Source organism: Triturus cristatus, chromosome 12 (genome assembly GCF_964204655.1).
Source record: "Triturus cristatus chromosome 12, aTriCri1.1, whole genome shotgun sequence".
Lineage (NCBI taxonomy): Eukaryota > Metazoa > Chordata > Amphibia > Caudata > Salamandridae > Triturus > Triturus cristatus.
Genome location: NC_140595.1, coordinates 556,352,022 through 556,366,574, shown reverse-complemented (window position 1 = coordinate 556,366,574; position 14,553 = coordinate 556,352,022).

The following is a 14,553-nucleotide window of genomic DNA, read 5'->3' as shown; positions in this document are numbered from 1 at the left end:
GCATGCAGTCACTAGGATCAGTCCTTCTTCACTTTCTCGCATCAGCCGCAGTGCAAGTGCACAAAATCAAACCGCCCTGCAATGACATCAAGCCTCACAAGGAGCGATACTTCTTCATTTTCCATTGGATTGTCATTTAAGAACCCTTGTTTCTCAGATAGCATCCACCAGAGGTTTTGGCTTCCCATTACACAAGAGCACAGAGAAGATATTATAACCATAAGAAGCACACCAGTCTGCAGCAAACTTGTGTGCTGCTCTGAACACCTAGCTCAGTGAGTACTTGTAAACACAATGGAAGACCTCAATTCATGCTGCACTCTGAAGCCTGTTTCATGCTGATCACCACTGGCGCCAGTATTGAAATGATGTGCATGCCAACAAAGTTGTATCTTGTGCTGCACTGTTAAAAAAATAACACGACAACTGATGTAACGCCCTCGTTTTTCAGATCAGAAGTACTCATACACAGTAATTTTTCATTCTGAATAGTGGAGTAGCACCAATAAGAAATTTCTTGAGCGCAGCTTTGGCCATTTGTTGACAACACAAGCACAAATATCCTCCTCAATGGGCTTTCACCTTTTCCCCCTCACTGTGTCATTCCCTATCAGGATGATGCTGAAGTGCCGGGGAATGGGGCTCTAGGATGATTGGGGGCAAAATGGCAAAATGAGTTAAGTCTTCCAGTCCCAACGCATGCCTCTGCAGTATGAAGACGACACGCTCAAATACTTTTGCTCTCTTCTGAGCACTCGTGCTGTCTCTTCACTTGCACTTTTTCAGGCCGCTTTCCTAGACTGCCAGACAAGTGAACTTTTACAGCGTTGTCTTTAAAACCTTGTTAAATACTGAGTTATTCAGTAACATCTAGGGACAGAATTCTACTTGTAGTTGTAACCAGCTTCAGGGTGCAGTTCCCAGTCCACTTGTTGCCAGTGTTCAAATGAATGAGATTCCAAGCATACATGTAGATTTAAGATCATTTAATAAAGTAATTTACTAGTAATAGCGCCCAACCAGGACCACATTGACACCAGCTCAGCCCTAGTAAAAATGAGCTCTCTCAACAGTGTGGTGGAATCCCCTGACAGCCAAGATTCTTTATTGCCACACGCACAAAGTAGACTAAGGCAGCAGGGACCAGTTCAGGACATACAATGCCCTTATCATGGTAGTTTGATAGATTCAAGTGGTATCCTATGATGCAGTGTAAAAGCTGATCATGCTTTACATAACACATAAACTAATCTTGACAACGAAAACACAAATGTGTACTTGGCACACATCTAGAAAAATGCCACTGAAACTGAGAAAAGTTAAAGTAACAGCACCATAAAAGTGTGCTTGACTAGGTAGAAACAGTAGGATTAATCAAATACTGAATTTGAAATGTTTAGTAACTGATTACTTTATATTCTTAACAAAGATGTCACGAAAAGTAATGATTAAACTTAGCATTTATATTGACTTCATTGCACAGCGCCATAACAAACTTGACAATGGTGAAATTCATGCATGTAATGTGCTATATGATTAAACCTTTCAGTAGGTGCTTAACATTATAAAGATCTTTTAATCCTAGAAACAATTTTATTTCAATGATTTTTAGAAATGGTTTACATGTTGCTACTTTTTGAAATTGTAGTACTGGGCCACAATGAGAATTGAACATTTCTGTGTAACAACCACTGACGACCTTCCAAAATGCATGTATGATATGTTTGATTTATTTAGTTATTCTTGTACCTAATTAGGAGTTAATTTTTTCTAAATTGGAAATGTTAACTTTAAAAAGCATTTAAATTGATTTTCTCCTTAGGCTGCATTATTTCATAGCTTGATGTTGATATGTTTCCTCAAATGTTGATTTGTTTGTTCTTGTTCATGCTAAACTCTTAACCCCTTCGCTGCGGCGGGAATTCCGCCGCAGCGCTGGGGGGTGCGGGGGGGGGGCAGCGCGGTGGCGTCACCACTCCGTCATGAGCCACGGTTGAGCTGTGCTCATGACGGAGCGGTTCCGTCATGACTCCGCCCAGTTGCGTTGTCCCCCCGCACAGGCGGGGAAACAGCGCCGCGTGGGCGGAGCGCCCGCCAACGGTCGTGGCATGACGGAACCGCTCCGTCATGAGCACACGGCAACCGTGGCTCATGACGGAGCGGTTCCGTCATGAGCGGGGAAGGGGTTAAAGAAACAAGAGCATTTCTTTGCGCGTGAATGGTGGGAAGCTGACCTTTCGATATGTCCATGAAAAGCAACAAAGTAAATAAGCTCTTTGTCAACTAACCTGTGAGAACGGAATGGACGTTGTTTCTCATGATGAGCAAGAAAAAGTATAGTTGAGTATCAATGTATACATGGAGAATGGAAGAATGGTCACATGATGATCAGACCCTCTTAGGGTGACTTTTGATGTCACTGTGGGACAATTTGGTCTATAAAAAGTGACTTTCCAATGATGAGTGAGGCTACTCCCTTTATTTCCCTTGCCTCCAGTCTGCCTGCAAGACTTTCTCTATAATGCCCCTTGCCATTTTGCCCTTAATGATGAACTTACCTGTTGGATCATTTGGAGCGGTTTTGACAAGACTTGAACTTTCCTGATTTATGCTCTATTCGCCTTGACCATTGGCCTTTCCCTTGTGAACTTTAACTTGATCCCTTTGCCCATGCTGAAAGAGCCCTTGTGAACCATCCTCCTGCCTTAGCTGGTGGTAGGAATCTCTAACGATTGGAACTATTCTTTTATGGATGCCTGAATTTAGCAGTAGATTTACTTTGGGTAGATACATCGTGTTAGACCTGCCACCATTGGCGTGGGTCTCTCTTCCATTGTTTGCTGTTGCCTCCTATGTTTTTGCTGGTCTAGATGCTTTGGGCACTTTGCCACTGCTGTTCAGTACCAACGTGCAAGTGCTTCCTATTGTAAATTGTTGTAATGGATTAGTGACTCCATGATTGACTTATTTGATTTACTTGTTAGACCCTAGTACAGTGCACCATGAGTGCCCAGGGCCTGTAAATTAAATGCTGCTGGTGGGCTTGCAGCACTGATTGTGCCACTCACAGAAGCAGCCTGTAAAATGTGACTCAAGCCTGCCATTGCAGAGCCTGTGTGCAGTCTGGGACTGCCATGTCGACTTGGCAAGTGCACCCACTTGCCAGTCCCTAAACCTTCCCTTTTCTACATGTTAGTCACCCCTAAGGTAGGCCCAAGGTACATCTATGAGCAGGGTGGATTGTATGTGAAAGGTAGGACGTGCCCTGATGTGTGTGGCATGTCCTGATAGTGAATTACAGCCTATTTCATTTTTCACTATTGCAAGGCTATCTGTTCCCATAGGCCAGAATGTGCAGTTTCATTATAACATCTTGTACTCCTAACTAACCCTAGGAACAAGATACAAAATAAAGTTTAGTATGCCTTAACTCACAATTTTAAAATACATCTTTTAGTGTGGGTGATTTTTACATTCTGTGTTTGAAAATACCACTTTTAGAAAGTAGGAATTTTCTTGTCTAACCATCCAGTATGTCCAGAATACCTCTGCTAGGTTTGTGTATTCCATGTCTGGTTTGTGAGTGACAGGGGGCTGGAGAGGGCTTTAGCTCCAGCAGTCTGATGAGTCAGGGCTGGGCTGAATAGGACCTGGGTTGAACAGAGAGTAGGGGGAAGAGATTTTGTTTCAGCTACCTGGGCCAGGTCTGCTTTCAACAATGCTGTCTCCACCTCCTGCCAGGAAGCTGCCCCAGGGAGGACAGAACTGGTTTTCGCTGGGTACAGACACTCTTTGCCTTCAGAGAACAAAGGATTTTGTAATATAAATATTGGGGCCAAGACCCCAGAACTTTAGATCACTTCTGGGAATCAAGACGGACCTTTAGCAAGGAGAGAAACCAAGGAAGCTGAAGGAGGAGACTGCCCCTTTGCTGGTGACTGGGGTTGGCCTGCAGTGGTTACTTATTGCCAAGGAAAGGAGAAAAGGAACTTTGCGTGTACTTTAACCACCTTGAGGAAGATCTCCAAGAGCTTGAAGCTGAGCTTGCCTCCTGTTCTGAAGTCTCAGGGATACAAATACTTCACCACAAGCTCCCCCTGAATTTCCTTGCTGTTAATTCTGCCTGCAGAGAGCTGCCTGCTGTTGTTTTGAGCCCTCTGGATGCTGTGTGTCGCTGGGAGCCGAAAGCGCGACGCAACAAGGAAGAAGCATGTTGCCGCCGCAGAAGTTGCCGTTGCAGTGCCGAAGAAGCGTGTCGCCGCCGCAGCTGTTCGCCCTCGCATCACCGAAGGAGCGTGTTGCATCACTGGAGAAGCGAGCCACCACCACAGAGGTTGCTGTCACATCACTGGAGAAGCGTGTCGCAGGGCCTGTCGCATCCATCGATTTCACCGCACGGCCGTCGAGCATGCACACATCGCATCCAAGTTGTTGCATCGCATCAGAGACGCCATTTTGTCGCATCGCACCGGATCGTCGCATCACATCGAGGCGCCATCTTGTTGCATTGTAACTGGAATGCAATAAGAAACCGATGCATCACCTCCTCTTCCATAAGGAACTGACGCATCACCTCCCCCGAAGCAAGGAACTGACGCATCACCTTCCCTGCGACCCTTTTGTTTGTTTTGTATGACGCATCATAGGTACTTTGAGAGTAAAGTGTCGCATTTACCATCTACATTGAACTAAGCTAGTTCTACCATCTGAAAGTCATGTTTTTGAATATTGTATTGTGAATTTTTGTTGTTTGGTCTTGTGTTAAGTCTAGATGAGGATTATTTATTTTTCTAAACTGGTGTGGTGTCCATTTGTAGTGTTTTCACTGTATTCCTGTTTGTGTTCACAAATGCATTATACACTGCCTCTGAGATAAGCCTGCCTGCTCGTGCCAAGCTACCAAGGGGGTGAGCAGGGGTTATTTTAGGAGTTTAGCCCCCTTACCCTGACTAGGATCAAGGGCCCCTACTTGGTCAAAGGTACCTACCTTACTGAGTACCTACCTTTACTTATATGCATTTATTTTGGTTCTTTAACACAATAACCAATTATCTAAATTTGTCTGAGTTTTTTATTGTATCTTGCTGATCTTTTCACAGAAACTGTGCCTACAATTAGCAGATTTTTAAATGCATAATAGAGAGAGTCATACATTATTTTCAGAACAACAGGTTATTTTGCCACAGCAGAGCTATTGGTTTTCCTTTGTGAGTTGGCTACCAATTACTGGTCCACATTGGGTGGCCGACAGTGGGACATGCTGATGTCTCACCCCTAACTGTGATGAAGAAAGATCCATCAGAGGACCATCGCCTCTGAGGTGGAGTATAGAATCTGAATAAAAATCCTACCCGCATGGGCCTAGTAGGATAGATAGGTTGAATTTGAGTAAAATATTTCCGCTGCAACACCTATAAGACTCAGATATGTTTTAACCATCAATAGTCTGAGTCATGCGTGTGCCTAACTAAATCCCCCTGTAGCCTTCATTATTTTCCAACAAAGTGCCATGTGCATACTTTTACTGCCCTACAAATAGGGCTCCTAGTTTTATGGTAGTCAAGTTTTTAACATTTCCATCTATATTTATCCATATTTATTTTTTGGCAAACTTATTGATATGTATCCATATTTATTTTGTGTTTGGAGAATAAGTGGAGCAGTAAAATTGTATATCTCCGCATTTATTTTACTCTTACACGTGCATTCATACATGGATGATGTCACGATTTAGCAATTACAGCAGCCACATATAATAAAACATCATTCCCACAGCTGGAAGTGGTCACAGGCTCAGCCACGTGTGCCCGACCAATGCAAGCATAAACACGCTTGCCTTAACCACACGTATCCCTAAACAACTCATATGCGTGGTTAAGGCAATGCATGGTCAAGTGGGCAGAAGAGGAAGAAAGGAAGAGGACGGATGATTGAGAATCGGGAGAGGACATGGTGAGAAGAGTTGGGCTGGGGCCAGGTCTTGGGGTAGTTTTTCGTGGTGGGTGTTAGGTTTTAGGACTCAGGAGGGGGTCGGGGTTGTTTGTAGGGCAGGGAGCAGTTTTAGGGCTCAAGGCAGGGGGGCTGTGATTGGGGTAGTTAGCAGCTGTAGGGGACAGTTTTAGGGCTCAGGATGGGTCAGTTTTTAGGGCTAAGGGCGGAGTGGGGAAAAGAGACAGTTTAAAGGGCAGGGGCAGTTTTAGGCCTCAGGGCGGGAGGGGCTGGGTTGGAGTAGTTCAGGGATGTAGGGGCAAGTTTTTAGGGCTCAGGGCAGGGGAAGCTAGGGTCGGGGTAGTTTTTGGGGTGTAGGATATATTTTTGGGTTCAGGGCATGGGGAAAAGGGACAGTTTAGAGGGCAGGGGGCAGTTTTAGACCTCAGGGCATGGGGCAGGGTCCGAGTAGTTTAGAGATGCATGAGACATTCTTTAGGGCTCAGGGCGTGAGGGCATGGGGTCAGGGTAAGTTTTGGGGCATGGGTTTAATTTTTAGGGCTCAGGGCAGAGGGAATAGAGGCAGTTTACAGGGTAGGGGCTATGGTATGTTCGGTAACATGCATGCCCCTTTACCCATCATGTCTTTACCACAAAATTGCGTGGTAAAGGCACGTATGGTAAAGGAATGCTTGGCAAAGATGCGGTCATTGTAGAGACCACGTGGTACAGGCATGAGTTGTTCAGGCATGCTTTGTACCATCATACAACCCTCCCACAGGTACATACTAGCATTACACTAAACATATATGTTAACATATGCCTGTATTTAAGGAAATATCATCCTGTTTTTCAACTCCCAATGCTATTTTCTGCACAGCTTTTGCCTGGAGTTCATTAAAGACATCATGGAGAGTCTCTGACAAGAAGTACAATTTTCAGTATTTTTCCACTTTTAAAAATAATTACAGACAGGAAACACATTGTTTTCTGTCTGTATTTATCTATAAAAATCAGTAAGAACGGAAAACACGGAGCCTTAATTACAAAGTATAAAAAAGTAAAATAAAAGTAAATGTATCATACAATCAAAAACATCTTACTGAGTTAAACAGATTGTTTTATAGAGATGACATATTAATAGATGAATACAATATATTGTGCTCTGTGGCAGTAATTATACAACTGATAACTAAAAGTATGAAGAGATGTCGTTTGCTCATTACCAATCACATGTTCGCATACATCAAAACAATGTTTTAGAAATAAATATATATTTACCTTTTTAGTGATACATGTTTTATGTTAGCCATTATTACAAAATTACTGGAAAGGTTTGTGGAATATTCTAAAATTAAACAATCAACCTCAAAGGTGTCAAATGAAGGATTATATTGTAGCCCTCAAGTGTGAAAAGGCCACAGTTTCATGAGATGCAAATGAAATAAATTGACAATGAAGAAAGTGGCAGTGCATACAGTGAATATTTTCTATCAAATTTTCTATCAAATACATCACTGCCAGTAACAGTTGTCCTTTCTTACCAACAAATTATCCTGAGAGGAAAGAGAATCGGCATGAAAACCCTAAATGGTGTATAAAACGAAAGGAGGTTTGAATTCTCTCTTGAAATACAGTTATAAATGGGATGCAGCGCGCGCAACGAAATTCATTTTATTTATTTAAATGTGTACTTACCTCCGTTCATCCATATTCCGGTGTTTACATTTCCCCACCCTGCCCCTCCCCCGCCCCGCCTCACTGCCCCACCGAACTCCTTCCACGGACTGCTACTGGGGAAGGGGATGTGTCTGCTGCTGCAGCCAAACTCCTACACGATTTTTTCTGCTGATTTTAATGGCCAGGAAAATCAAGTCAGTTTCTCCCACTCCTAGAAAAATTGGGTGTGAAGAAACCTAGCTACTCAGAAACAGAAATCAAGGCACTAACCTGATTTATTAACCAAAGGAAAAGTTTGAAGGATTAATTAGTTAAGAGTGACCTATTGATCAAGTATGCAACCAATGCGTACCAAAGTATTAATTCTAAGGTGCACAGGTGTGGAATTACTTTATCATTGGTGACATTTTCCAGCCATTTGATGATGAGAGGTACATAAGCTATATTTCAAAAAATCACTTGGGCCATATGTACAAAGCAAATTTCTTGTCGGAACTGGCCCAGTTCAGAGAAATAGGCTGTTTCTGACCACAAAAATGCCTTTTCATATGTATCAAGCACAAACTGTGAATCAAATTGTAATTTGTGTCTCGTTATTCGTCATTTGGAAGGGGCATGTTTAAGTCACTTCTTCCAAATACAGAATCGCAGTGGTATGTATGAATGTGTTGCGACTGAATTGTGGTCATCAACATTCATATTTTACTGACACCTCAAAAGAATTGGTAACTATGCACAAATGAGAAGGGATCCCCATGGAACCCCTTCCCCTTTGTGAATGCTTAAACAAACATTTTTTAAACAAATATCTTTTAAGAGCAGACAGTGGTCCTACAGACAACTGCATACTCTTAATAAAGGGAACTTAAAAGTTTCATTTTCTGTTTTTTAAACGATTTGGTAAGAATCACAATTAGGAAATTAAATTTCTAGAATTGTTGCACATAGGGCCCCTTGTTCTGATTTTGTGGAAAAATCAAAGACAGCAAACTGACATCCAAGAATAGAAAGCACAATCTAAAAGTGCAGAGACTCGGGCACCACAGTACAGCATTGCGTCATTTAAAAAAATAATGAGTGTCTAAGAGTTGAAATTGAAAAAACTGTTTGACACTTTGAGACAAACCCCCTTCACTCCTCCAGAAATCAGGTAAGAGCTGACCTCTTAAAGTATGGTCACCGAATCTGTTGAGATGAACAGATTCCAGACTTTGTAGAATGCGCTAAATTTGTTCTCCTTCTTGCAAATGAATGAATCGTGAACAGTGATATGTCGACAACACTGATTTCCTTCGCAAGTTGCTTACACTTTCTATAGTAATGGCTTTCACATTCCATAGGGATATTTTTGGCACCCACAAGCAAAGTGTGGGGAAAAAGGTTGTAAATGTAATTACCAAAGTCAATCCACCACTCTCCTACCTGATGGGGAGCACATGCGGGGCATAGAGATTTCAACAGGTGCACTCAGCCCTAGGTATAATGGGGGTAGGGAGAGAAAGAGAGAGAGAAACATTGGAGTTAGCCAAACCGGATTGGTCTTATCTCTGTGCTTTTAAAGTTAAGTTCTCCCCCAGGTCTCAAACATTGACTCCTCATGCATGAAACCCTTTAGATGGAAACAAACAGCACACATTAATATGTTAGCTGCACCCTCTCGAGTCCAATTGTTAATTCCATCAGTCACAATGCGTGCTGATCTGATGCTCCAATCACTGGGCAGTTGATGATCTCGGTGGATTCCCGTAGCCCGCTCCAGACTTGAGAGCACCAGTTGCTGACACACATGCAGAACACCAACAATCTTGGAAATCACTAGGAAACAGGTACCAAGGCAGAATCAAAGGGAACTCAGAAAAAGGAAAAGAAATGGGCATGGGAATGCTAGATGGTGAACACATTTTCAGCAATGGGAATCCCTAGATGAAAAAAGTTGTGATGCAACATCTTCCATCTTACTGACACTACTTTAGTGGTAAGTAAATAAATACTGCTTGCTGACTATCCTTACTCAGAAGAAAAGGTTTTGTTGAAATAGCAAACTCTCGGAATTGAAGCTCTTGAGCAAGACTGAAACCCCACTATACACAACAAATTAGGATGTCACTTAAGACAGTCACCATCCCTGCTCCTGCCACATACACAAACACACACACACACACACATGCATACATACATGCAAATGCATACCCACACACATACACAAACACACGTAAACACACACATTGCCTCTCTACTCTCTCTTGCTCTCATGCCAAAACCAAAACCCACGAATAAACCAACACATATACATGTACGTGCATACGTAGATGCAAATGCATACCCACATGCAGATAAATGCTCACACATACATGTACACGTAAACATACATTTTCTCTGTCTACTCTCTTGCTCTCTATCATGCAGACACATGTTAAAACCAAAACACACATGTAAACCCACACATATACTTGCATGTGCATATCTACATGCAAATGCATTCCCACATGCAGATAATTGCTCACACGCATACATACACACACATACATGTACACGTAAGCATACATTTTCTCTCTCTCTACTCTCTCTTGCTCTCTATCACGCAGACACATGCCCAAACCCACAAATATACATGCAAATGCATACCTACACGTCCACACATACATGGCATATGCAAACAGCAACACCCCCTTACATGTATTAGCACGCACACATTTTCACAGTGTCTCTAACTCTCGCCGTCTTACTAGCAGGAGCTTAAAAACTCACCAGGATCACCTGCACAATATGACTTTGTCAGCCCTGAAAAGTAAAATTAATAAATTATGAGCTAATGCAGGGAGCAATTATTCATGCAAATTTGTTGTCGTTTTGCAAATGGTTTACATATTATTCACAGTTGCAATGGAGATAATAAAATGAACAATGTGCCCTCGTTGAGGATACAGTGAGCTTCTGCTCTCAGAAGAGCTTATTATAGGAATATTACATTTAAAAGTGTCTTCTCTAAGAATAAATCCAGGATTGTTGTCACAAAAAGACAGGCAATGTTTGAAAAAAATGCAACTTACCACCTTTTATTTCCTTTGTGAACATTTTCAGAGGGGAATTCTCTTCATTTCCTTCCAAATGAGTTTCAGAGGAAATCAAATGAATTCGTAGAATGTGCTCAAGTGTTCATCATCTAGAACACTTTTTGAAGTTGGGTCTCAAGGAATGTCAGCTCTTGCTGACAACATGTTTACTACCTGATAGTTGCGGCTTGCATTTGTTTCCTTTCATTGCGATTATTAGCCGCGCAGTTAGCTTCAGAAGGCACCACCGTGCCAAGAATAAGGCTTATTTCCTTTGCCTACTGCTGTAAACAATATTTGTGTTTTGCCCTTCATGCCAAGTTTGAGTGGAGAGATGAAATCGAGTCTGACATTGTGGCTACACAGAACAGGCTCAAGGCAAGGGTTGGGGAGGAAAACTGATATTGTCACATGTCATCATACCCTTCGTTCCTCTGTTCAGAAAAAATAGGTGTATCATGGCTTTCTCTTTAATGATAGAGAAAAATGTTTTACATCACTACTTCAACCCTCTTCCTCATCACGGTCCTTAAGTCTTCAGGGTGTCAACCCATCAGACGGGTTCCACCAAGATATGTGATTAATCAATTGAAATCATTTCTTTATCGCCTCAATAAAATTTGCATCATCCATCTAGTAAATCCTTTTATCCTACGTCTGAGTGACAGTGGGACATTACATCTGCCTCTTTTCAACTTTGATTTATACACTACTTCGTTGGTTTGTTTTCATTTGTTAGGGGATTCTCCAGAATGACCCACACTTGGGCTGGGCCCACCATCAGCAGTAGCGGCCGGCCTCGAGGGAGCCAGCCTCTGCCCCCTCGGAGTGCCACCAGCATTTGCAAGGTACTGCAAGGGATGAGTGGCCTGAAAGCTCAGCTGCTTTTCCTGTCTGCTTCAAAACTTTGCCCTCTAGTCCTTCTTCCAGCATACTTTTATGAGATCATCAGAAGCGCAGGGGCACACATCGTGTATAAAGGAGGTGTTTGCTTTCGGCCTGACAGCTAGTAATGCTGATAGGAAGTCAGGGGGTAATGATCTTAGTTTGCACAGGTGTGGGGGTGGGTGAAGGGAAATACGAAGTTTCTGCTACATGATGGTAATTTATAGTTGGTGGGTTCTGCAGCTAATGTAAATTTGTGGTCTCTTATGCTGGTGCTTTCTGGTGTAACTTTCCTGTGCTTCTATGTTGATAGAATGTTGCATAATATTTGTGCCCAAGGGAAGGGAGCCCTAGAAAACAAGGACCTAAGAAGCATAGCTAATCCCTTTGCTTCAGAGCGTATGTATCGTTCTCTGGGAAGGGAACACGTGTAGAAAGGGGTACAACCAGAAGCACTTCAAACACTATTGAAAGTCTGCATGCCCTCCTGCACTCATGCAACCATTGGTGCTGGAACAATATTCTGAATGGGAGTGCCCTCCATCAATGTTATGAGGAGTCCAAACGTGCCATCTGGGATGTCTTTTCAAAATGATGTGGCTAATACGTGGTGTGGTTGAGTATTGTCTTTAATAATGAGGTTATTGTTATATTTAGGATATTGTTCAACCACACTGACTCTCAGTCACCCAAAACAGAAAGAGTGCTGCTCATCTTCATTTGGGGAAAGAATAAATACTTGCTAACTTATATCAACTTACAATTGTCTTTTTAAAGGCAGACCAAGAGAACTTTGTGTTAGTCTGACCCTGACTTGGCATTCCGCAATAAGCATTCCACACCCAGTAAATTGGTTACATCCCATTCTACACCATAAGTGGTCCATGAAAATATGTGATATAAGTGATGTGATTCCAGCTAAGTGCTAGTTGTTGTGCCTCTCCTCTCTCTTCTCTCCTCCCTTCGCCTCCCCTCCCCTCGCCTCTCCTCTCCTTCTCCATGTTAAAATAATTAGCAGTAGTTTATGAGAGGCACTAACTTAAAAATCAAAGATGTCTTATTTCTTCATTATCCATTTGTCTACTTCAAGATATGTGTGGGTTTTGCAGCACCTTTATCATGTGCCTGCTGCTTCTGATAGGGATATAATCGCGCTTGTCCTTGTAGTTGCTATGCCAAGACCTACAACTCTGTTGTCTGGACCACTGAAACAGATGTTTGAGGAATGGTGTCTGCAAATTTTAAAATACACGTTTCTCCTGGCTTCTGTTTTTTATGAACATGACACACCTAAGGACACTGAGGAACAAGTAGTGGATTTGGGAAGCAAACACAAGGGGAAAGCCTTCAAGCAAGAGATTCTAGAAAAAACAGTATTTCACAGAATTGACTTAAACATAAGGCTGTGCTATTCCTAAATGAGACCACTGTCTTGCGTTAATTGCTGAGTTCCTAAAAGCATGTGATCAGTTCAGATCTTCTTTGCTGACTCCACACCCACACGTGGTAGCATGCTTCTGTATAGAGGTTGCTCTTTGCCACCAAACTGTATACTCAGCAGGCTCATAGTTTTTTGTGTGAGCGATTATGGAGGTAACTTTCAGACAGGGTGGTGGACTATATGAAAGAAAAAAAGCTCATGAGCCAAAGTTTTAGCTTTAGCAGTCTGAAACCAGATGTGCTTTAAAGCATGGAAGGCACTACTATTGAAGAAATCAGTGTTCCCAAACTTCTTTTTCTTGATCAAAAATGGTTTGGACCCTGCTTTCTGAGGCTAGTCAGATTGTCACCTGAGTATCAGAAGATATTTATCCCCCTAATGTGTTCTGTTCATTGAGTGTATGTACCCTCATCCAAGTTGCCGTATTTGTGGCCTGTACAATCTAGATTCTTCCTTCCTGTTCATCAAGTCAACCTTCTTGATTGATACCTGTAAGCTGTTCTTTTTCCTCCACAAAAATATTGGAATCGGTTACCTCTGCAATTACGCTACTGTCCAAACTTTATGTTATTTAAAAAATCTCTTCAAATCTGGATTTTTCACCTCAAATTCTTTTAGATCCGACCAGTGAGGGGCTTGAGCGCTGTGAGATCAATTCGGGGGTGATTAGTGCTCTTAACAAATGCAATTAACATAACATAACACACTCTTAAATTTTACCCAAACTTTGGTGTATCATTAAGTTCTGGGAAATTGATGTTTATATATCAGAAGACAGTATTTATTCATCTTCTTTACGGAACCACAAAAAATGAGAGATGCGAGGATCAGAAACAAAAATACATTCCATCCTTCTGTTGTTCTCCAGATACTCGAGGAATATCTACAAATCCCTCTTGGTGCCCAGCATTAACTTCATCAGTGCCTTGTTAGGACTGCTGTTTATAGGTCCATCTCTACTTTAATGGTGAAACTTCACAACCATCAGAGTAGATGTTCTCTAAGTCTCTATTTTCCCTGTAGGGTATGATCATTCCATCTCAGGCTCTTTTAATCCTGATTTTTATGGACTTTAAAACTGAACAGTTGGTGATATAAGGAAAGAACGTGTCCTTAGATAAGGTCCTGTGCATCTAACACTCTCGATGTCCCTCCCTCATTTGATAGTCATTGGGTTTCATGTTCTTTTGGCAATGATCGAAATCCTTTCTCCTCTGTGACCATTGCATTTTTGAGAGAGGGCTTCATTGAGTGCTCAGCAATTATATCTACAATTCTTTAAGGGTTCAATGTGTCCCAACATAAAGTGAGAACCACTGCCTACTCATAAACAAACTTCTTTTTACATTCACAAAGGGGAAGGGTTCCCAAGGAGACCCCTTTCCTTTTGTGAATGGGCTACCACCTCCTTTAAGGTGCTGGTAAAATATCAATGTTTTGCGACTGGAGTTTGGTCGCAAAACATTAACAAATTAGATATTGATTCAGTATTTAGAAGGGACGCTACAGCTTGCCCCTTCCGGATCCAAATCAATATCCATTTGGAATCTGAAAACTGGATTAGTA